Below are 24,994 nucleotides of genomic sequence, written 5' to 3'. Positions count from 1 at the left end.
CTATGGGCATGATTCAGAAAGAAGGAACTTGGGTCCCGTGTGAGCTGAAACCAAGAGACGTTGAACGGCATTTGTTTGTTTGTGAACAGTTGCTTCAGAGGCAAAAACGGAAGGGATTTCTGCATCGCATTGTGACCGGAGACGAAAAATGGGCTCATTACGATAACCCTAAACGCAAAAAATCATGGGGATAGCGAGGCCATGCTACCAAACCGAATATTCACGACTCCAAGATCATGCTCTGCATTTGGTGGGACCAGCTCGGCGTCGTGTACTATGAGGTGTTAAAACCAAGTGAAACAATCACAGGTGCTCGTTATAGAAAGCAATTAATGCGTTTGAGCGGAGCATTAAAAGACAAACGGCCGCAATACAGCGAGAGGCACGATGAAGTGATTTTGCAGCACGACAACGCTCGACCCCACGTTACAAAAGAGGTCAAAACATACTTGGAAACGCTAAAATGGGAAGTCTTACCGCACCTGCCGTATTCTCCAGACATTTCTCCCTCTGACCATCACCTGTTGAGATCAATGGCGCATTGCCTGGCCGACCAACACTTCCGATCTCATGAAGAAGTTACAAATTGGATCGATTCGTGGATCGCTTCAAAAGATGAACATTTTTTTCGACGCAGGGTTCGTACACTGCCCGAAAGATGGGAGAAAGTCGTGGCCAGCGACGGAAAATAATTTGAATGATACGTGTGTAACCGATTTGTTTCATTAAAGCCTCAAATGTTTGGGAAAAAACGGCGGAAGCAAAATTGTACACCTTGTATGATAAAAAATAATGCAGAATTAACCATCAGAAGTTACGAGAGGCGGAACTGCCAGTATAAACGAGGCTAGGGGTATTGTGTTGTCAGTAGAGGAGCAGTGACAGAAGAATGGGTCGGTGAACAGAGTTCAGTGAGTTCGAACGCGGACTAGTCACTGGATGTCACCTGTGTAACAAATCCATCACGCACATTTCAGTCCCTCAATAGCTGCCCAAGCCACTGTGGTTGATGTGATCGTTAAGTGGCAAAACGATGGAACAAGCACAGCGAAACTAAGACCAGGCAGGCCTGGTTATCTGCCTTGCAGAGGGGTGTTTCTAAACTAAAAAATAGACGATTGCATTGTCCAAAGACTGAGAGCTGACCTAATTGCAATGGAAAGAAATAAGTTCGGAAAGTCGAGAAGAAACAGAAATGTAATTCTATGAAGAAGAGAAAATAAAGAGAAAACAATCCCTTAATGACTTTCTCGGCGTTGAATAGAAACAGGCTTAAGGGACGAACTAACTGAATATGGAATGTAGAGATTCTGTGGTTAAGTCAAACATGAATGAGAAATGACCTGCAAGAAAGCTTAATGGCAGATTTAACAAATCGCGAAAGAAATGGAAGGTACTTGTAACCGTGAAGCTGAGGTCATAATTTGTGTTGGTATTTCTAATAACAAATTATGTTTTCCCATTATACTTTCGGTCATTTTGGGTACTCACAACAGCAGTGCTACTACATTGGAGCACCGAAAATTTTGGCTAGAGTGAAAAGCGCGTGAACAGGATAACATTTCTCTTGTAGACTGAAACAAGTTATACACACCCAATAGACAGGAAAGGGCGTGATGTTTCCAGAAGATGAACTGACATGAAAGCCCTCAGTAGCACCGTCTGACGGACAGAGACGGTTGAACATAATGGTGCGTGGTTGTAAAAAAACGGCGTGAAATCATGAGTTCCAAAGTGCTACCAGCAGCCCAGCTAGTACAATGACTGTGCGTAGAAAGTTAAAAAGAATGGCCTACGAGTATCGAGCAGCTCCTCATAAACCACACTTTTCCGCATTCGGAGCTAAGCGACGCTTGAGATGGTGTAAAGTGCGACGCCACTGGACAGCAGATGACTGGAGATGAGTGATTTGGAATGATGAATCTCGCTATTTTAACTCATCGGCACGCCGAATCTCTAACGGTAGGTTTACCCCTGGCCTAAATTTTCGTCTTCTGAAATCGGACCTCACAGTTTACATTCAACTGACTAAGAACGTTATAACCGATCGTGAACAGTTTTTAATACAAAATAGTCTGTCATAATCTTGATATTTTCCGAAATTTACAAGTTTCTGTTGTAATTAATGAAACGGAATTTGTGAAATAGACAACCTGACAAAAAGATGAAGTACGCAAAACGAAAGGGGGAAACAAAATGAAACTTAGCAGGCTGAGAGGGTATGCGATGTTACTGCAGTGGTTACAAAATTGGCAGTAGGACCCACTTTTCTGTACGACATTGCACCCCGCCTGATCTGGATGTACGCAACTGATTCGGTTGGGAATGGTATCGTAAATCCGTTGTATGCTCCCCTGAGGCAAGCTGGCCCACACCTGTTGTTTTGTGAGAATGTGAGGGCAAGCTTACTCAGGGTTTCAGTCGACCACGTGTGACTGCCACGAGGTAGGATCACTGTACTGTGCACCAAGCACATAGGAACACCTAGAAATCTCCACCTACCATCCGAGAACACGTCCTTGGCATCCTGGATACTGGTAGTGGGATGGTGTTGACGTCCGAGCTGGTCCCACATATGTTCACCCTAGGACTGATATGGGGATCATGCTGGCCACGGGAGTATCTCAACATCACGCAGGCAGTTCATAAAGAGAGTGCCATGAGTGGACGAGCACTGTCCTGTAAAAATGGCACGATGGTACTGTCACATGAGCGGTAACACTAGAGGGCGGAGGGGTACCCGTGACGTACCGTTGTCCCATCAGATTTCCCACAATCACTATCAGCAGTGACCTGAAGCCATTCCGATGTCTCCCAATGCCATGAAGCCAGGAGTAACATCTCTGTGTCTCTCCAAAGCTTTGGAACAATGGGATCTCTCCCCATGTCGCCATCATGTTCAAAATGTTCAAATGTGTTTGAAATCTTATGGGACTTAACTGCGAAGGTCATTAGTCCCTAAGCTTACACACTACTTAACCTAAATTATCCTAAGGACTAATACACACATCCATGCCCGAGGAAGGACCCGAACCTCCACCTGGACCAGCCGCACAGTCCATGACTGCAGCGTCCCAGACCGCTCGGCTAATCCCACGCGGCTCGCCATCACGCTCGCTGACGATGCTCATCCGGGATAGTGCAGGACCACGATTCACTGCCGAACAACGCAGCGCCATTTATCAGCAGTCCATGCTTCCCAGTCATGGAACCACTCTAGACACAGCCGTTTGTATGGTAGTGTTAACTGCAGCCTACGCAGGGGTCAGTAATTCCTAATACGGCTGCTGCTAGTCTCTGGCCAATGATCTGAGCCGACAGAGAATTTTCATAGAGTCCATTACATGTTCTCGAATGACAGGCGCAGATATGATAGTGTTCCGATGTTCTTGGTGCACCATACAGTGATCCTCCCTTGTAGTAGTCACACGTGGTAGATCGGAACCTTGACGACGAGTACGTTTCCCCCACATTCCCATACAGTCCAACATCGGGCCACTGTCACATACGAATGCCCCACAAATCTTCGTATGGCACGATTCTACCAGCCAGCTCCACACTGAGACCTCTTTCAGACTATCAGATGTGTATAACACAGTCTCACACAAGTACATGGCATCTCCGTGTCCCTTACAGTGATCACTCAACATCTGACGATGTTCACATCCCTTGTATACTCTATTAGGCCTGATAGCAACATTAAATACGAACAATACTGATGCAGTCTGCCAGCTGCTCTACCTGTCCCAGCGAATTGCTACTCTAGTGAATCACATCTACCCTGATGTGTACGAAGATGCACTGACAGTTGACGATGTCTTATGCGTGCTTCACTTTCTTTGTCATACAGACAATTTCGGCAACAGTGGGAAGTCAAATGGAGCTGTGTTACAATTTGTAACTGCAAATTGCATTCCGTTTAAAATTAGTAATTTACGAGGTCTGTTTTTTTAAAGAAATAACCCGCACTGACTGTATAATACTTTTTATTAAAAGTCACGACCGGTTTCACGTCACTAGAAGACGCACCCTCAGGTGATAATGATTCTTTTTAACAAGTCGTTGCGAGAAGGTATCTGCCGCATAGCCACTCCCCATCGTTCACGTCAATTTGTAAACAAATAGCACGATAAAAGCGGCTGTCCATTTTTAAAACGCAGAACCATGCCACAAGCAGGAAGGTGGTTGAGCGGCGAACGTAAAACCACAGCGAAAATCCGATGAAGCTTTAAGCAGATATGCTGCGCAGTGTCTCTAGTACGCCCATCGATTGTGTCACGTCGCACCTTTCAGTCCTGAGAACACAGTGAGCAAATAAAGATGCCTAAAACAATAGAGTCTTCCAGCAAGTATGAAGTGTGTGCTCTCATTCACTGAGGGTTTCCGCCTGATTTCGTACAGCCCACGTAACGTAACTGTCATGTGTGACAGCAGAGTGCGGCAATGTTGCAGGAACTCACTCCAGCTACAACAAAGACGCTCCTGCAGCGTTTCCGATGGTGAATGTTTGCTCACCCACCATACAGTCGCCGGTCGTGGTGGCCAAGCGGTTAAAGGCGCTACAGTCTGGAACCACGCGGCCGCTACGGTCGCAGGTTCGAATCCTGCCTCGGGCATGGATGTGTGTGATGTCCTTAGGTTAGTTAGGTTTAAGTAGTTCTAAGTTCTAGGGGACTGATGACCTTAGAAGTTAAGTCCCATAGTGCTCAGAGCCATTTGAACCATTTGCCACCATACAGTCCAGACGTGGCTCGCTCTGATTTTCATCTCTTTGCTCACATGAACCGCTGGCTATAAGGACAGCATTTTGTCACAGACAACGAGCTGGGCACCAGGATAGAGAATTAGCAGAACGCACAGCTCGCTGCATTCTATGACGAGTGTATTGGAAAGTTCATACAATGTTACGAGAAATGTCTACGTCGGAGCGGTGACTATGTAGAGAAGTAGAACTTTTTCCAATTCATGGCGAGATTATGCAGCAACCAGTCATAAATGTTTTGAAGAGATAAACAGTTTTGGTTCCAAAGCAGGTTTTAATATTTTACGTTTTGCCAATAACGCATTTCGCGTTGTTTAAGGGATCTTCAGATTGGCGGGTAGAACAGGTGTTGAACACATAATCAGCTGTTCATGTAAATGTCTTAGCAGGCAGACACCGTTGTCAATATTTAAAGAACACTGCTTGCTGCTCTGAAATAAAGATGTGTTGAATACACGGAAAGACACGTTTAATATACATAAAAGACCGCAGTAGATAATTGCCCTTGCCGAGACTCTGCACAGCACTCATATAGCAGGCCTGATGCCGTTTTTGGTGTCTTTTGCACTGCGTTCTATATTCTGCAAGGGCACAGCGCGACGTCTCTTAAGACTGGACACTACCTACTAAGGTCTTTTACGTGTTTTAAACGTGACTTCCCGTGTACTGAACGCTATTTTACATCAGGGCACCACACAATGTTCTTAAAGTATTGACAACAGTGTTTGCCTGGTAAGACACTTGCGTGGATCGTAGCCTATCTCTTCAACACCTGTTGTGGCAACCAATTTGGAGATGCCTTAAAAATGTGAAACGCGTCATTGGCAAAATATAAAATAATAAAGATTGTTTTGCAGCCAAGATTCTTTATAGCTGTAAAATTCAAAACTGTAGAGAAATACCTGGAAGCTGTAGCTAAATGTTGCAAATAAAGTATTTCTGATTTTCTCTACGCTTTCCATTTCGTGACTGATTGGAAGCTGGAAAAAAACTCGTATTACTGTTTAAAGTTAGTCTTATAGTATTTATTTTAATTCACTAGAACGTTAAGCTGCTAAACTTCTCAATGTAAGAATAAACTAATTATTGTTGTTGATATACGCATCGAAGGAGATTTTTATCGCCGAAGTAGTTATTAGCGCCGATGTCTGCGGATTTCCTCATCCGCACAGACTGCTACATAAAAACATTCTTTTGGAGCACGCCAGAAATTTATTATGCACTGGGTGATTTCGCCCTGTCGAACGACGTGTTGCCTTCTATCTGCGAGGAAGCACTGAATCCAAAGTAGATGGGTTTGATATCCTGTAAGCATGTATTTTGTTTCCTAGGGTGCTCCCTGGCTACATTGTTCAGTGGATATTTTTGCCTCAGACATATCCAGTATAGCAATTAGAGGTGGACGTGCACTATCGTCCATGCATAGGAAGTCTAAATCATGTGATCCTCTGAAAATGCGTACATTTGATTGAAGTATCTCATTTCTGTACCTCAGAGGTGTTATTAACATTCCTCTGACCACTAACGAACATTTCAAGTTCCGTGCACTCCCTCCCCCCCCCCCCCCCCCGGCCTTAACTATGCCATGCCTTCCTACAAAAGAACACCATCACCACCACACGCGACGTTTTGCACGAAACTCCTGTGTGTTTACTTGTTACTGCTTCCCATCTAGACGAATACGTAGCAAGATTCGTTTTCCAATCTGAATCTCAGTTTATCTGTGAATACCAGATCCCTCAGTTCAGTCATGCACATTGTCGATCTTGTTGATTCCGAACACAGACACAAGGTGTTCACTGAATAAAAACGTGCCATAAAAATAATATCTATTGTCCATTTTCGAAGTTCGTTTAGGACACCGTTTCAAAAAAATGAGACATACCAGCAACAGCCTCGCAATTAATTTACTGTCTTATGAAGAATGTTGCCAAGAAATAGGCACAGGTTACAAATAATGGCTGCATTCATAAACACAACAGTAGGAACCAAAAGAGCCTACGCCAAACTTAACTTATATGAATATGAAGATGGTATCTGTTCTTTCGGACATGTCCGAAAGAACAGATCCCATCTTCATATAGATAAGGCTTGCCAGCCAATGATCTGCTTCAGAGCAGATGCACTCACATTGCCCAAACTCTTACGGGAATCGGTTGATTGACTGCCGCGAGTAATGAGTATAGTGGGCAGGGGCACTACAAATGTAGTGTGTGGACAGTCAGTTGGAAATGTGGGTCTCACGGGGAGCGTGCTAGAGATAAGTCCCTGCAGTTGCAATATCCTCTGTGTCCTCGATGGCTCAGTCGGACAGAGCGTCTGCCATGTAAGCAGGAGATCCGGGGTTCGAGTCCCAGTCGGGACACACATTTTCAACTGTCGCTGTTGATATTTATCAACGCCTGTAAGCAGCTAATGGTCTGGATTTCATTGTAATTTCAATCTTAACTTAGTCTTACTATTGCACAGAAAGGAGAGATGTGTGGAGCCATAAAAAACACTGCCTGAAAAAAATTGAAGTACCCAGAATACACGATAGGATGTCAATGTAACTGCGTACACGGTGTAGATCGACGGGTATGTAAATGACTGGAGTTGCAGTTCTGTGTGACAGCCAAACGGCCACCAGACTGCATTAGTGTCGTTCGTATTTAGTGTTGTTACATGATCTGGTACGGAATACAGGGTGGTCAGAAACACACTGAAAATCTTGTAAGAGTGTTACAGGGTAGGTTGTGCTGAGAAATAATCACTAAGGAAAAAAATTCGATACGCTGAGCCGTATCCGAGTTAACTAGCACTAAAGTTAGCCAATCAGGCCGTTGTGTGCACAAATTCAAGTGACCTGTCAGATACAGTTAGTGTCAGTCGTTCTCATAGCGCATATGATTGCGCACGAGACCACTTAGCCTTTGACTCGCGTTCGATCCCCACTGTCGTCCCACATAAAATTTATCTATCGCTCTCTTGTGGCGTTTTATGAAACCGAACGAATAACACGATTGGTGACACCGTCGCTGGTGGGCCGTTTGAATTTGCACGCAACGGCCTGTTTCAATGCTAATTAACTCGGAAACAGTCCAATGTATCGAATTTTTTTGTGAGCGATTGTTTCTTAGCACAATCTATCCTGCAATATCTTTACAAGTTTTTCAGAGTGTTTGTGACCACCCCCTGCAATGAACGTGAGCAGCGTCCGATTTTGAGTGATAACTGAAGGACACGGAGATGCCGCGTTCTTGTTCGAGACGGCGTTATCAGCATCTGACGGAGTTGGAAAAGGGCCTTAGTATGGGTCTTCATTTCGTTGGCTGGTCGTATCGTGTCATGTGTGGAACTGCACGGGAACGCGAGGGAAAACTTACTCGTTGTGAAGGTTCCAGTCGATCAAGTCTAAGTATCAAACTGCAGGATTGCCATACTGCGCACCAGTCACCAAACGCCTTCACCTGCGCCTAACATCCGAGAACACATAATGGACTTCCTGCCACATTCTGTAACGCGCGAGGTAGCCGTGCGGTCTGAGGCGTGTTGTCACGGTTCGCGGGGCCCCCCCCGTCGGAGGTTCGAGTCCTCCCTCGGGCATGGGTGTGTGTTTTGTCCTTAGCGTAAGGTAGTTTAAGTTTGATTAAGTAGTGCATAAGCTTAGGGATCGATGACCTCAACAGTTTGGTCCCATAAGACCTTACCGCAAATTTCCAAATTTTTTTCCACATTCTGTGTCATCCCGCACGACTGGTCAGAGACAAGCAGCTGCCGGACTAGGGAATTGTCATTCCTTGTGTAGGCTGCCATTTATACCACAACGCAATCGGATGTATTTGGGAGTGGTGCTGTGACCCGGAATCCTGATGAATGGCGTGGAATTGTGATCAACAATGCATTGTGATTCTGCCCTATCCCAAATGACCGACGATTATGGCAGCTACGTGAGGAGGGGTCCCATTCTTCCAGTGCTCTGGAGAGGCACAGAGGTGTTTTTCCTGGCGTAGTGGTGTGAGAAACCATCGGGTACGACTCCAGCTCACGGCTGGCACTGACTGAGGGAATTCTGATGTAGTGGTACGCCACGGACATCTTGAGTCGTCATGTCTCATGCGACAGTATCGTATGGGATTTCTCAACAGGACAATGCTCGTCTACACATGGAACGTGGTCTATGTATAACAAGTGCCGCGTTCTTAACCATAGCGAGTTGTCGTGATTACCAGCCAAGGAATAGGCCTGCTTGACCTTTCGTGTGATTTAAATTTAGCGTTCGTCCCATGCGACTGAAAACACTTTTAGCCGATAACGTGTACATTACTATGACAAGATCCCAGGTTTATGTATCTTTTCTCCTGCCTTTCTTGTGTAAACACTTACGGTCCTTCAAATAAGGTTTAGTATGTCTTACTGACTGCCTAAGTCCTTGTTAGCGTGATTGGATACAACTTTACAACGAAAGCGATATATTATTTTATTGTCCATCAGTCCCTAGCATTAAGGGGTTATTTTACAAAATTTCGTAAAAATTGACAAATTATTTCATTGCTGTGTAGTGATATTTACAGTCCAAGCTTCTGTTCTATAATATTTCTTAAATCCTCTTCACTGACAAGGAAAATACCGGGTGTTCAGAAACTAACTATTCAGTGCCATGTTTTAGTGTGCTAAGTAATGGCTGATATGATTGTCAATTATTAATTCAACATTTTCCATTGTTTAACATATTTGAACTATATTATTATAGTTCGTCATCTTCCTCAAGAAGCAGCGGATGACGTAAGGCTTGCTACTAGCCGGATTTTAGCGACATCCAAGCCGCCTAAGTCAAACATCAGCAGAGAGGAGACACAGGGACTGAAATTGTTGCAGAAGGATGAAGATCTACTTGTTTTACCTGCTGACAAGGGGAACGCCACGGTAATCCTCAATGCTACAGATTACCATAAGAAAGTTGGATTATTACTGGAGGACAGCACATACCGGGTTCTCAGACGGGATCCCACATCGGCACTCAGCAGGAAGACAAGGGAGCTACTAAAAAACTCTGGCCTCTCCGACGTACTGGTGAAGAACTTACGGCCGAGAGCACCTAGGCCACCAAGACTGTACGGTTTGCCAAAGGTTCATAAGGAGAACGTCCCGTTGAGACCGATTGTTAGCGCTATTGGCTCTCCTACGTACAAGCTTGCAAAGCACTTAACTAAATTGTTGGCGCCTATAGTTGGTCACTGCGCACATCATATTAAAAATTCAAAAATGTTTGTTGATATCATAAAACAGATGAAGATAGGCCCAAGTGATATCATGGTCAGCCTCGACGTGGTTTCTCTGTTCACCAAAGTACCTGTGGATGACACATTACAACTGTTGGCTGTTCATTTCTCCTCAGAAATTTTGAAGTTGTTCCGGCATACCTTGACGACCACTTATTTTTTATACAGTGGAAATTATTATGAAATGACGGATGGAACAGCCATGGGTTCGCCACTGTCACCAGCAATAGCGAATTTTTTCATGGAGGACTTCGAAGAACGAGCCCTGAGCAGTGCTCACCTCCGCCCATCATGCTTCTACAGATACGTCGACGATACTTTTTTTAATCTGGCCACACGGCAGCGACACGCTGCAGCAGTTCGTCGAACATCTGAATGGTGTACATCCAAACATAAAATTTACATTGGAGGTAGAGAAGGAAGGGAAGTTACCTTTTTTAGATGTGTTGGTAGAGCGAAAGCCGGATGGACGACTGGGCCATTCTGTGTACAGGAAGCCAACCCATACAGACTTATATCTGCATAGCCATAGCTTCCATCATCCGTCTCAGAAGAGAGCTATGCTGAATACTTTAGTACAAAGAGCCAGGACTATTTCCGACAAGGACCACCTCGGTCCCGAGATTAACCATTTGACGACTGTTTTCAAGAGGAATGGTTATTCTGCCGGTGAAATTAAATCAGTATTGTCCAAGAAAGTAAGACACGATGCCGGTCACATACAAGAAGAGGACCAACACATAGCGCGGCTTCCTTTTTGCGGTGCTACAACGAGCAAGATAGCCAGAGTCCTGAAGAGGCAAGGAATAAAACCAGTTTTCCGACCACCTAGGAAAATTAAGGAAATGTTGAGACCAGTCAAAGATAGTCTCGGCTTAAGATTGCCGGGAATTTATACTATTCCTTGCGAATGCGGCAAGAATTACGTGGGCCAGTCTGTAAGAACCGTTGCCGACCGCTGCATCGAGCACCAACGCCACCTGAAATACAGGTATTTGGAAAAATCTGCGGTGGCTGGACATAGCCTGCTTAACAAGCATAAGATTTTATTTGAAGAAACCAGAGTAATAGCCCACACATCGAATTACTGGGACTCTGTGATCCGGGAAGCAGTCGAAATTAGACTTAGCGACAATAACTTTAATAGAGACAACGGCTATGCACTTAGCAACACTTGGAAGAGTGCACTGGATAAAGAAAAATCGCAGAGAAAAACTTCTCGCACTTTACCTCCTGATTCAAGGGATGGCGCTGCAAGCAACGCGGGATAGCAACTACATCTATGGAAGTAGAGGGCACCACTTCGCTACGCGCCATATCGCTGACGTATTCCAGCCAATAAGAAGCCGTCCTTTGCATATAAAAGTGGGAACCTCGCTAGTTCACGACAGTCAGTTTTAGCCCTGACGACGACCATGGAGGTAGTGGTCGAAAGCTTGGAGATTTATCCTGATTTGACGCGGCATGTACACCGAGAAATTTTTACTCAAGAAATACGTCGCGAAAGACTTCGTAGCCATATATTAGACCAGGTATTTGTAGTTGTTCGCAGGCCCAGTTCGATTGAAGACCAACGTATTGTGTGACATCATTGTGATCCAGGTCATTATGCTGACGACTGAACAAAGAGTGTTTCTTGTGGAGCATGTGTTCCGCAATGGAGACCATTTTACCTCAGCAGTAGAAGCTGCATCTGCAGTAAAGTTCCCAGGAGTGAAGATGCCTAACCGCAATGCTGTACGGAACCTCATCACCAAGTTTCGAAAGACCGAAAGCGTTCATAATGCTCCAAAATCTGGCAGGCCATCCACATCCACATCCGAAGAGAAGGTGGCGGAGGTGCAAGACATGATGCTGCAAAGTCCAAGGAAATCGGTTAGACGACTGCTCAGTACGCCCGCGTGTTCGTGGGTTCCGCTCACAAGGTTCTCAGGAAGTCACTGTCCACGTATCCGTACAAAATGTAGGTCGTGCTTGAACTGAGAGACACCGCTCGTCCGGCGCGTTTGAACTTGTTTCTGGCCTTCCTGCAGGACAATGGTGAGGGGATTCTTGACACAACATTTTTCACGGATGAGGTATGGTTTCGCCTCTCCGGTTACGTGAATAGCCAGAATAGTCGTGTGTGTACTACGGAGAATTCGCATGAATTTAAGGTGACCCCACTGCATGATCAAAAGGTTGGTGTTTGGTGGTCCGTGACTCGTAAACGCATCATTGGGACGATCTTCTTTCAGGATACCATAAATGCAGAACGGGACTGCAGCTACATTCTGGAATCCTTACTAGGCAAATTGAATGAGGATGAAATTGAGAATGTCTGGTTCCAACAGGATGGGGCGACTTTTTAAAGGACATCTTCGGTGACTGCATCATCTCTCGAGGACTCTGGCCTCCGCGTTCACCCGACTTGGCTCCATCGGATTACTTTATATGGGTTCGTTGAAGGGAAAGGCCTATAAAAGCAATCCGCACACCATACAAGAACTCCAAGCTGCACTGACACGTCACATTCGGAACATCACTCCCGACGTTCTGCACAGCGTCTTCAAGAACATGCAGGAACACGTGCAACTGTGTCTTCAAGTACAGAGGGATCACTTCCAACATCTCTTTTAACCACCATGACTTTAATACGGAAAGTTATGGATGTGTAGTTACTTATTCAACACGCTGTGGCATCAAATTCTTAATCTTCACTATAGATTAGTGTTTACTCCTATAAGTCATTTAAAAATGAAGAAACTAGTTTATGTTGAATTTTTGCGTTTAATAATGATTATGGAATCTTATATCGGGGAAAATCGACTAACCTGGATAATATTTTCAGAACACAGAAGAAGCTTCTTACACAAATTAGTTTTGGTGTTAGTTCTATAACATCGTGCTGAGCCCTTAAAAATGTTAATTTCACAACGCTTTTGGAATTAATATATTTTAATGATCTATTCCATTATCAATACCACACTACTCTAAAAAATAGTACAAAGAATTAATGTGATACTTGGATGAATAAACAACAATGTCAGTAAGTCATAAGTGGAAAGTGTCTACCAATATAAATACTTGACTGTAACAACTAAATAAGGTGACAGACTTCGATTCACTGGTAGGATGCTGGGAGAGTGCAGTCTACAAAGGATATTGCCGACAAAAAACACTAGTGAAATTCATACTTGAATATTACTCAAGCGTGTGGGACCAATACTATCATAAATAATACTAACAGGGATAGTGAAGGTACACAAAGAAGGGCAGAAACAATGGTCACAGGTCAGTTGCGCCCATGGGAGACCGATGCGGAGGTGCTAAACAACTTAAGCTTGTAGGCTTTTGAAGATGATTTATGTCTAACCCAAGAATACCAACTTACAAAGTTTCAAGAACCAGCTTTAAATGATGACTCTAGGAAGATACTAAAACCGCCTACATATCACTCTCGTAGGGATTGTGAGGACAGTATCAGATAAATTACAGCGCGCACGGAGGCATTGAAGCACTCATCCTTCCCGCGCTCCATACGTGAATGGAACGGGAAGAAAACTGAAATACGTGGTACAATGGAAAGTACTCTAAAGGTGGTTTTCTGAGCTGTAGAATATCTTCAAAGGCGTAGTAATAGTACAAAAAGGAGCCGGATACATGGGTACACGTGTATTCAACAACCTGTCAGAGCGTGTTGAATATCTTAAGGATAATGCAGTGGAGCTTAAGACTAAGTTAGTCAGAGTGCTAGTCGGAGGCCTCATCAACGTATTCTTTCACAAGTGGAAATTATCCCGCAGCCTATGCTAAAACTTTAATTTAGTTCTAACATTCCGTCATAGAAATAATGTAACACAGTTGATACCGATGTTAGTCAATTTCTAAAACTCTGCTGCTGGCATATTACACTAAACCTGGTCATACTTACGTGGAAGTGTAAAATAATACTCGCAGCAATGTGTAGGATTAACGGTAGAGAAGTTACCACGAGTTGAAAAATTAGACTGAAGACAGTTATTAATGCATTGACGTCGATCATCATTAATAATTAGGCCTAAGTGTGTGCTTTAGCGAAACGAAGTATTCGTCCATAATGTGCTGCAGCACTTTAACTGCAGTTTAGTTCGCAGTGGACGATACTGGGAAGTATTGCACTGCTATATTTCACGGGTCCCTTCCATTTTACATACATACATAATCACACTGTATCGCGTTCACATACAGAAATCCGCCCTTGAAGCAGTTAATACCTCCACAGAAGACGTGAATAGCCTACAATGGATGTGGACGGACCTTGATAAGTGGCTGTACTACCAGCGGCGTAAAACAGCAGCGGCATTCGTGTGTAATTAATCCCGGCGATCAGGCCAAGCGCCAAGTGAGAAGCGGGAACAGCGACTCGTGCGTCACGACCTCATCTTACTTTGAGATGAGCTACCTCGCTGACCCACATTCTGACGCAGCGGCCAGTTCTAACTAGGAAAACGTTCCGTAGCATACTTCCAACATCTGCGGACAACAGTTTACTCTCAGAGTTACTTTAGATTTACCATCCAGCGAAATCTATCTATTCATTACCGTTACATATATTGTATTAATTGACAGTTCCGTCTGTTTTTAGTACAATACTTTATATATTATGAGTGAGAAAAACACACACACACACGACACTGGTATAATAATCAATTGTACAATATTACACCAGTGTCGTGTGTTTTCCAATCATAATTACATAAACTAGTGCGGAAAATGTGAGGACGAAAGTAACTAGCCCGTGATGTGTCACTGGCAAGTAACAAAGCTCGATGAAACATATACATTGCGTCCCAGTTCCTTTATGACTGTTGCTATGAAAAATAAGCCATGGATTATGATCACAAAATCACTGCATTAATTCAAAATAGTCTTGCCCTGAATCAAAACACAGCTGAAATATTTTTAAGGGGGGTAGGGCGTCAAACGGGCCGACTTGGAGCAAAAGAGGCATCACAGGACATTTTAATTTCCAGTGTCTATATTTTACAAATAAATTCATAAAACTTTGTCAGCATCACCAGAAAGGATTCAGGATTCACACTCATTGCAGTGGAAGTTCGAAAACATAACAAAATAATTTTTTTTACGTGTGAAATTTCATCATTTTTTCACTTACCAATGGCTGCATCTGTTGCTATAGGTACACTTTTCTTCACAAGTTAGAGAGATTCTTCGATGAATTTTGCACAGCATACATACCATACTTACAGGTGTATTAAACTCTAGAATTTATTTAATTTATGAAAAAACGAATGATCTGTTGTATTTTAAACTTTATGTTTAGAAAAAACACAAATTTTGTAGTTAATTACCTCAATTTTTACCACAGTTTTTAATAGATTTAGAAAATTCTAGAGTTTCATACACCTTTAAATATGGTTTGTATGCTGTGCAAAATTCATCGAACCATCTCTCTTACTTATGAAGAAAAGTGTACCTATAGCAACAAATGTTGCCATTAGTAAGTGAAAAAAATGATGAAATTTCACATGTAAAAAAAATTACTTCGTTATGTTTCCGAACTTCCACTGCTGTGAGTGTGAATTCTGAATCCTTCCTGGTCATGCTGACAGTGTTTTATGAATTTATTTGTAAAAGTATAGACAGTGGAAATTAAAATGTCCTGTGGTGCCTCTCCTGCTCCGCGTCGGCCCGTTTGACGTCCTACCCCCCTTAAAAGTGTTCTGAAAGGGTCACTGTAGTCCTTTTTTGGAGCTACATTTAGTACTGCAGTACAACTTTCTTGCATCTCCTTAAATGCATCATAACGGTGTCCTTTCATTGCCAACGTCAATTTGGGGAACAACTAGAAGTTGGCTGGGGTCAAATCCGGCGAATACGGCGCGTGACTCGGGACAGTGACGCATTTTCTGGACCACAAACTCGTGCACAGTCTTCGCTTTGTGGGCTGGGGTGCCGTCGTGGAAGAGCAACCAGGAACCTGCCTCTCGGTATTCGCGCCGAATTCGACGAATTCTCGCCCACAAACGCCAGACGACTCAAAGAACTTGATGTAGCCTCACCACTGCCATTTTCCGACAAGTGTCAGTGACATACTGCTTCATTCGCGGCCAGGGTGGCTGCTGCAGCTTTGACTCTTACACAGCTATTTTTAAACTTCTGGATCGTAACTCCACAACTTGCCACCAGGTGGCATTGTAGTTTGGAATTTGACACAAGGAGTCCTAAAGGAACTGGGATGCACTGTGTACATAGAAAGAACTACTACATTATAGTGCAGACGTTAACTGAAGGTAATACGCAATAAGACGAACATAAATGACACTTTTATGCAAAGACAATAATTACACTTTAGCCACCGCGATTCACAGTCGTCCCCTGGACATTCCAAAAGGCGGAACATCCTTTTTAATAGGGTAGGGAATCACTGTGGACGGCAATGCGTCCTCTGAAACGTGCTACCGCGCTGACAACAAGGTTGGTATGGAATTCTTGGGGCAGGGCGTTCCATACCTCCACTAGAGCGGTTGACAACTGCTGGATGATTGGCGGAGGTGTTGCAATACATCTTCCCTAAAGCAACCCACATGTGCTCGAGGGGATTTAAATCGGGGGAACGGACACCCCAGTCCATTGGCCGATTATCCTCTCGTTCCAAAAACTGATCCACCTGCTCTATTCGATGCGGTCGCGCACTGGCATCCATAAAAATGAAAATGTTTAAGGAGGACAGCGTGACAATAACGATGACCTGTGAGTATGCCGTGTTCAAAGAGTTGGAGGTCAGTACGGCCATTCAACATTATGCCTCCCCATATCATAGCAGCTGAACCTCAAAACGACCATGTTCGACAGCGTTCGTGGGTGTATTACGTGTCCGCGCCTCTCGCCATATGAGGGTACATCCAGCACTGTCTTGTACATCAGTAAATATTAGTAAACTGTTTCGCAATACCTATTGCGTGCTTCTTTATAGTGGTTTATAGTTCAAAAGCTAAGCAAACCGCATTAAATTCGTGTCATGTCCCCACCAGCAGCTCTAGTGAAACAACTGGAACGAAACCCACTCCACCATCCAACGCTTTCACTCTCATTCTCGTCTTCAGATGTTGGAAAAAGTGTGGGAATTATGGGCAAGGGTGTAACGAACTCTCAGAACAATGAGATATTCTAGCAGCTTAATGCACGTGCTTGTAATTTAATAAACATTCCAACTTCGGCAGATTCTCAGTATAGCGAATATCACATAATGACCAATTTCCGGATCATTGTGGAACGATTTGTGCAATTATTGAAAGTGCACTATAAGAAACTTCAGTCTTGACTACAATTCTTTATTAATTTGCTTTAACATGCTTTAGGTTGCTTTGTAGATGTTATGATCCGTGTACTTTGTTGTAGTGCAATACAGCACACACCGAAGTTTTTATGTAATATTTGGAACTCTACTTTAATATTTCGAACGTGATTTGCTTCACCCTTGAATTATGGCTGTGTTTGTTGTACTGAAGTGCTTCAGGTGTTGTTTCATCATTTTATGTAAGTCGTACCCAAACGTCTTCTGACAGCTGTTTTTCCAAATCGTAAGATAAACAACAATAATAGTAGAGTGTATTTGCGCTTTCGTCTTTTGACTGTTTTTGCACTTATTATTTCGTAATTAAATCATGTTAGATGAAAAGCACTGAATGGTTCGTCTTTTTTGTAACGTACCCTTGTGCAACGTAACGCATAAAAATGCCCTTACTCCCTGCCAATTATGCTTAACCTGAGTAGCTTCGGCCTTATGAATACTGCATGTCTTCCAGTTTCATCTTATGCATTTTTTGTCTCTGTTGTGTGTATAATTTGCACAAACTTTTTATACAACAATGTGTTGTATGTCTGAACTTAACGTAACATACTGTAAAATGTATTCTTTTACTTTTGAATAAAATGTTACGCACTCATGGCAAGAACAAGTCATCATCTTACGTTAACGCCGTATATTATGTAAACTGCTCACAAAAAACTTATAATAAGTGTTAGCCTCAAGTAATATCTTCTGTACTTTTAACATAAAAATATGAATAGGACATTGAAGGTACGTCATGCGTTAGTGTGCTTGGATTAATAAAATTTTAAATTTTTTTTGTAAGCCAAAAATACGTATTCGTTGGGTCTTAGCGCAGCCTTGTACGGTAGCGCCGTCTGGCAGAGCTACTTTCCCTGTGACGTCATGAGTGTACTCCAACCAGTTTACACTAATGCTTCATGGAAGGAGCTTCAATGAGATACCATGTATCAGTATGCTATATTCACATTGTATTCTACTTGCTTTTTCTCGATGCATGCTTGTTACATCTTACGCAATGTCGTGCTTTGTTTCTTATGTACGCCACATGTTTTTTCGATCGTTTGTAAATGGCTTAACGGCAAAACGCGTGAGGATTAGCAAAAGTTAAAAAAAAATTGTGGTCGAGACTTAAGTTGTATTACAGCGGAAAAAAATAGCACCACATTACTTCCATACATTTAAGCCTAAACTACTACATCGAGTTCCTGCATGTCTTAGATCTAGCCGACAGTGTTGTTGCAGAGACAACACAATGGACTCGTATTTGGAAGGACGATTGCTCAGATTCCCCTCCAGCCATCCATAGTTAGGCTTTTCGTGTTCCTTAAATCACTTAAGACGAATTCCGGTACACTTCATTTCAAAGGAGTCTGTCGCTTCCTATCCCCAGTCCGAGCCTGTGCCCTGTATCTAATGAGTTATAGTCGACGAAACGTTGATACTTTATCTTCTTTCCCTTATCGAATCACCGGCCGCAGTGGCCAAGCGGTTCTAGGCGCTACAGTCTGGAACCGCGCGACCGCTACGGTCGCAGGTTCGAATCCTGCCTCGGGCATGGATGTGTGTGATGTCCTTAGGTTAGTTAGGTTTAAGTAGTTCTGAGTTCTAGGGGACTGATGACCGCAGAAGTTAAGTCCCATAGTGCTCAGAACCATTTGAACCATTTGAACCTTATCGAATCAATAAACAGGTTCGGTTGGGCGTAGGCTACAATAGTTACGCAGATATAGAGATACTTGCAGAGGATAGACTAGCACAGAGAGCTGCATCAGAGCTGTCTCCGGTCTGAAGACCACAAAAGAAGCAATAACATACGAGGCTTTTTTTCTTAGATAAATAGCAGCAATATCATTTCCACGCTGGAAAATCTTGCTGAAAGAAAAAAGGTCTCACATACACTGTCCGTCCAAAAAGTTCCGAGACTGATCTCATTCCTGCCGTGTAAGGAATGCTGGAGTTGAGGGAGTGCTAAGTTCTTATTGTAAGAGGGAACAATTAACTTTTTACGTTATATCATACATCTGAAGCGCTAACGTGTAGGCCTAATTTTTTTCCGTGGGATAGTCAAAGAGCGAGTGGTATGTGTAGACTGTGGGTTGGAATTTCACTGGTGTGGCTGTAGTCGGGAACAGAATGGGAAACTCAACGAAGCTCACCCATAGAACTACAGGCTTTGCAAAAAAGACGAAAGAATCACTGAGCAGGGGGAAAAGATTTGTGTCCTTCGGGCTGAGTTACATCACGCGAAATTTGAACTAGATGGATTGAAGGGGGGAAAAGAGCTTGGGAACCAGGTTAAGGTAACGAGCAATGAGCGAAAGGAGAACAGCTCTGCAACTTCCTCTACATTTGAGCTAACAGTATCGAATACATTTGACTTGTTACCTGAAGCAGGAGGGGAAGAGCCCCATCCAGCTGCAGGACACAGTAGGGTGCTGCAGACTTCTAGCAAATAATTTCAATGTAGGTCGGTACCAAAAGAGAGTAAGAAGAAAAGGATCTTACTGCTAGGTAGTAGCATGGGAGGGGTGCAAGCCAGATTTTGCAGGACAAATTAGGGGCAGGATACCAGATCACGAGTATTGTCAAGCCAAGTGCTAGCTTTAGCCAGGTGACATGCTGCAGGACATAGGGAATTTGCGCGAAGGTTTCGGCAGAGAGCATCAGCTTACTGTAGTTGATGGAGCTGGGAACAGCTCGGCTAAGAACAGTAATTGCAGCATTAGGGATGACCTGGATGAAATAGGAGTAGCAACTACACACATAAATGTATGTTTTGTGGAGGTCCTGCAGCGCCATGACCAGCCATGGATAAATGCTGCTGTGAGCTGTGTGAACACTGAGTTGAGAAGGCTACTGCTGACAGAAACAAAGCTTAATATGAGTGCAATGCCAGGTGCTACTATTGGCAGATGGGAATATACTAGACATGGCCTACACTTGAACAGGAGAGGGAAAGATAGATTGTCCGAGTTTCTTGCAGATAATATACGGGGGTCCACCATCAAACATAGCAACATCCCTGTGGTTACTGGTGTCAGAGGGTCTCCTTTTTTGGGTTAGAATCAGGATTCAGGCACCCTGTTTTGAAAGAAGTGAAGATAATAGAAGCACCCCACAAAATGCTTAATAATGCACAGAAAAAGAGGTTAGATTACTTCATCAAAATATTAGAGGTCTGAGTAGTAAGGTAGAAGAGCTTCCTGTCTGTTTGGAAAATTTAGAGAGCTCTGAATAAATAGACATTCCGTGCCTGTCTGAGCACCACATAACCATACGTATAGACGATTACACTATTGCACCTTACTCAAGCAGAAATAACATAGGAAAAGGAGGAGTTGTTACATACATTAAGACAGAACGCAACTTCAAAACCACTGAGACAAGTAGATTATGTAGTAATCGACACACGGGCGTGTGTGCTTGTGAATTATTGCTGAAAAATACTTCATTTTTAATTGTAATAGTATATAGATCCGCACCGGGAAATTCTGAACTATTTATGTGGAATATAGATCTCTTACTATACTATCTGTCAGACAGCAGCAAGCAGCTAATAGTCTGTTGTGACTCCAGTGTCGATTTTCTAAAGGATTCTGATAGTAAAAATGATCTGGAAACCTTATTTGGATCCTACAGTTTGGTCTCAGCAATTAACTTTCCAACGTGGGTGGATAAAGACAGCAGGATCCTAATTGATAATGTTTTCTTTGATGAAGCTCACAGTATGAAAACAACTGTTTACCCAGTAACGAATGCATTCTAGTTTACAGGAGATAACATGGGATGTAATTTATAATGAACCAAATGCTAACATAAAATTTAATCTATTCCATGATTAGTTCATATCATAACTTGAAAACGGCTAATCAGAAGGACACTAAACAGCGATGGATCACTAGAGGGATTAAAGTATCCTGTGAAAGGAAAAGGGAAATGTATCTTTTGGCAATAACAAGTAGGGATCCTGCAGTAGTTGCACATTACAAAAAGCTACTCAAAATTACTGTGAAATGTTATTAAAAAATCAAAGAACAACCACATAATGTCAGAAATAAGTACTTCCGACAAGAGGTTTAACGCTATATGGAATATAGTGAAACGAGAGGCAGGACAGCCAGCCACAGGACCAGGAAACGTCACTACTGAACTGAATGTAAGGGCTATAAATGACGAGTCACATCTAGCAAATGCATTTAATAATCATTTCTTAAATACAGTAGAAAGTATAGGGACAAACAGTCCAAGAGCAAAATCACAGAAGTATGTTGAAAATGTAACTTTCACAAAATTCAGTCTTATAAATGTATCAAAAACTTCTCCTTCTGAAATTAAGAAAATACACATTCTCTCAAAAATAAAAAATTCGTTTGGTTTTGATGGTGTTTCTAACAGAGTACTAACAATTTGTTCCCATATAATAAGGACAATCTTATCTGAAATACGTAATGCATCACTAACTCAAGGCAATTTCCCAGAGATACTGAAGTATGTCGTTGTTAAATCCCTCCTTAAGATGTCAGTAACTACCGACCCGTTTCAGTGCTGACATCATTCTCCAAAATTTTTGAGAAGATGATGTATTCTAGAATAGTATCTCACCTTAGCAACAATAGTATCGTTAACAAATCACAGTATGTGCTCTACAGAGAATGGCATCTACACGATCAGTCAGCAGATTTTACAAGTATTAAATAATAAAATTGCGCGGCTGGTATTTTCTGCGACCTCTCTAAGGTATTTGAATTTGACTGTGTGACTACAGTATTCTCCTTGATAAATTGACGTTTTATGGGATTTATTGGATTAGCCATCCAATGGATAATGTCATATCTCACCAAAAGAATGCAGAAAGTAATACTTGGTAATTCAAGCAATACAGTCCAGGGACATAACTCTAATTGGGGAAAAGTCACGTATGTGGTTCGCCAAGGTTCAATCTTAGGTCCACTACTTTTCCTCATATATGTAAATTATTTTCAGTCTAGTATACAACAGGCAGAATTTGTTTTATTTTTAGATGACACTAGTATTGTAATTAATACAAGCATACATACAGAGCCGGCCACGGTGGCCGTACGGTTCTAGGCGCTGCAGTCCGGAACCGCGGGACTGCTACGGTCGCAGGTTCGAATCCTGCCTCGGGCATGGATGTGTGTGATGTCCTTAGGTTAGTTAGGTTTAAGTAGTTCTAAGTTCTAGGGGACTGATGACCTAAGATGTTAAGTCCCATAGTGCTCAGAGCCATTTGAACCATTTGAACCATACATACAGAAACAGTAGAAATGGTAAACAAAGTTCTGAAAAGCATCATTGCCTAGTTTTCTGCGGATAGCCTCACCCTGAATTGTAAAACGACACAACATATTCAGTTCTGCAGATGTAGAGTTACTACACCAACGATAAGTGTAACACATGGTGAGCAAATAATAAATAGGATGTAACTTAAAATTTCTTAGATATCCATATTAACAAGAATTTAAATTGGGAAAAACATCTTTTTTTGAGCTCCTAAAACAACTTAGTTCCACCACATTTGCGCTTAGAATCATTGCAAAGCTTGGGGAGAGACAAACCAGTAAGTTTACATATTTCGCATATTTTCTTCCAATGATGTCATATGGAATGATGTTCTGGTGTAACTCATCCTTGACAAAGAAAGGAAAGTCTTCATTGCGAAAAAACGTTCTGTAAGAATAATATGTGGTGGTCACCCTTGATCATCTGTAGACATCTGTTTAAGGAGTTGGGCATTCTGACTACTCCTTTCAGTATATTTATTCTCTCATGAAGTTTGTTGCAAATAATCCAGTACAGTAAAAAAGGAACAATGAGGTACATAGCTACAATACCAGAAGAAAATATGACATTCATTACTCCGCATTAAGGTTACCTTTCGCACAAAAAAGGGTTCACAATGCTGCAACAAAAATTTTTGATCACTTTTAATATTAAACTGAGAGAGTTTCTCCTTGACAGCACTCTATTCCGTAGAAGAATATTACCGTAATGTGTAAAAGGAGGTGGGTAGGAATTACTAACTCACATCTGTATATATTTTTTCCTTAAAAAAACTTAGAAATTTTCAGAATGGAACCGTATGTACAAATTAATTTGCGATGTGAATGTAAACTGGCTCGTTCCACATCGTTACGATCTATCATGCAAAACGATTCATGGAACATGTATCTAACTAAGTGTCATAGCAATCTATAGGATTCTTGAATCGCCTTGTAACGTACATCCTCGGAGTCTTAATAGTGATAACTCTTGTTTATTTTAGGATATCCTACTGGAAACTGAATGGGTCAGCGGAAGAAAATATTAATCCTCATTATAAGACATTACCTTTCGTAGAATCGAATGCACCACATGATCCTAAAGAGTATTGACACATGTACCACTAGAAAGCCCGTATTCAGTATTAAGTGTTTTGTCTGGTTGCATTTACATAGTTGACTTTCAATTTAACCAAGCATTTAGCGTGCAGTAATTCAAAATACGTGCTTGCTGGGTAGCACTTCCTTCCGTCCATCCCTTCAGTTGTTCAGCGTCTCTGAGACGCTCTTGCACTGGTGAATCGAGCAGCTCTTATTTGTATTTTCTGAACGATCTCCATGACTGTACCTTGGTATGGCCTCCAAGCTGACGATGATTACGCACAGGCTTCAGTAAGCAACCTCTTTCGTACATTCAGTACTTCTAAGTGGTATGTATAATGATTCTCAGACCAAAATGGTGTGTCAGTCCATCAATGGCTGAATCTTCTGTTGAAGGCCTTCTTGACGCTGCCTAGTCACAGATCATGATAACAACTGTTTAAATAATTAGTTGATGCGAATGTTAATCCATTTTTTCTACAGCGCTGCCTCTTAGGCTTGCAAGTAAATTTAGTTATCGGGGATTTGTTCGCTGTCACAATGCCAAGGGTTGTCTTGGACTTCAATTCACCATGGGGGCAGAGTATCGAAACGGATATTATTCAAGACAATGACACAGGAGCTACTGTGTTCGTACCACGCGCTCAGGCCATATTATCTACAGTCTCAGATTTTTCATTGGTAACATAATAACATATTGCAATCTAATATCAAGAGACAAACAGGTTTGACCAGTGCGATATTATTACGGTTGAATCTTTCTGTTAGGTGTGGCACATGGTCCTCATTATAGTACAAGGCAAGGTGCCGCTCTTTATTAGACTGAAAAATGTAACTCATTTCCACTACAGCAGCTGACATTGTCAGACTATTAAACTTCGTAACATTCCATAACAGAGTTAAGGAAGCTCAAGCGGAGCCTGTCTCAACATACGAATGCTTAGCAGTTAATAACGTTTAGCTACAGGTACAGTACGAAGAGGATTTGTTTCAACGGCAACACAGAGTCAAATTAAAGTTCAAATATCTGCAAAATACTTTCCTGCAATACCGTTTAAGAGCGCAGTATCCCTGCCTGGCAAAACAGTGAGGTGATATTCATCAAGTATCTGAAGTGGAGACTGCAGATGATCGTTGCTTTATGCAAATTCGTAAGAATGTTGAGCAGTCTACAATGGCATTAACTTAAAGAATGAATCGTTTATCTCATCAAAAGATTCTCTTAAAGTTTCAGGAACTAATCTCAGCTCAGAAACGTAGAGTAATTATACAC

The 24,994-nt window shown here is 42.4% G+C and overlaps 1 non-coding gene across 1 annotated transcript; it reads left to right on the top strand.

Moving 5' to 3' along the window:
- Positions 1-7,052: 7,052 nt before the first annotated feature.
- On the top strand, positions 7,053-7,127 carry Trnat-ugu. The gene has a single exon. It is a non-coding gene; the product is annotated as a tRNA-Thr (tRNA).
- The last annotated feature ends 17,867 nt before the right edge of the window (positions 7,128-24,994 follow it).

Source organism: Schistocerca americana, chromosome X (assembly GCF_021461395.2).
Source record: "Schistocerca americana isolate TAMUIC-IGC-003095 chromosome X, iqSchAmer2.1, whole genome shotgun sequence".
Taxonomy (NCBI): domain Eukaryota; kingdom Metazoa; phylum Arthropoda; class Insecta; order Orthoptera; family Acrididae; genus Schistocerca; species Schistocerca americana.
The sequence above is the reverse complement of the archived record's forward strand: the minus strand, read 5'-3'. Positions and strand labels throughout refer to the sequence as shown.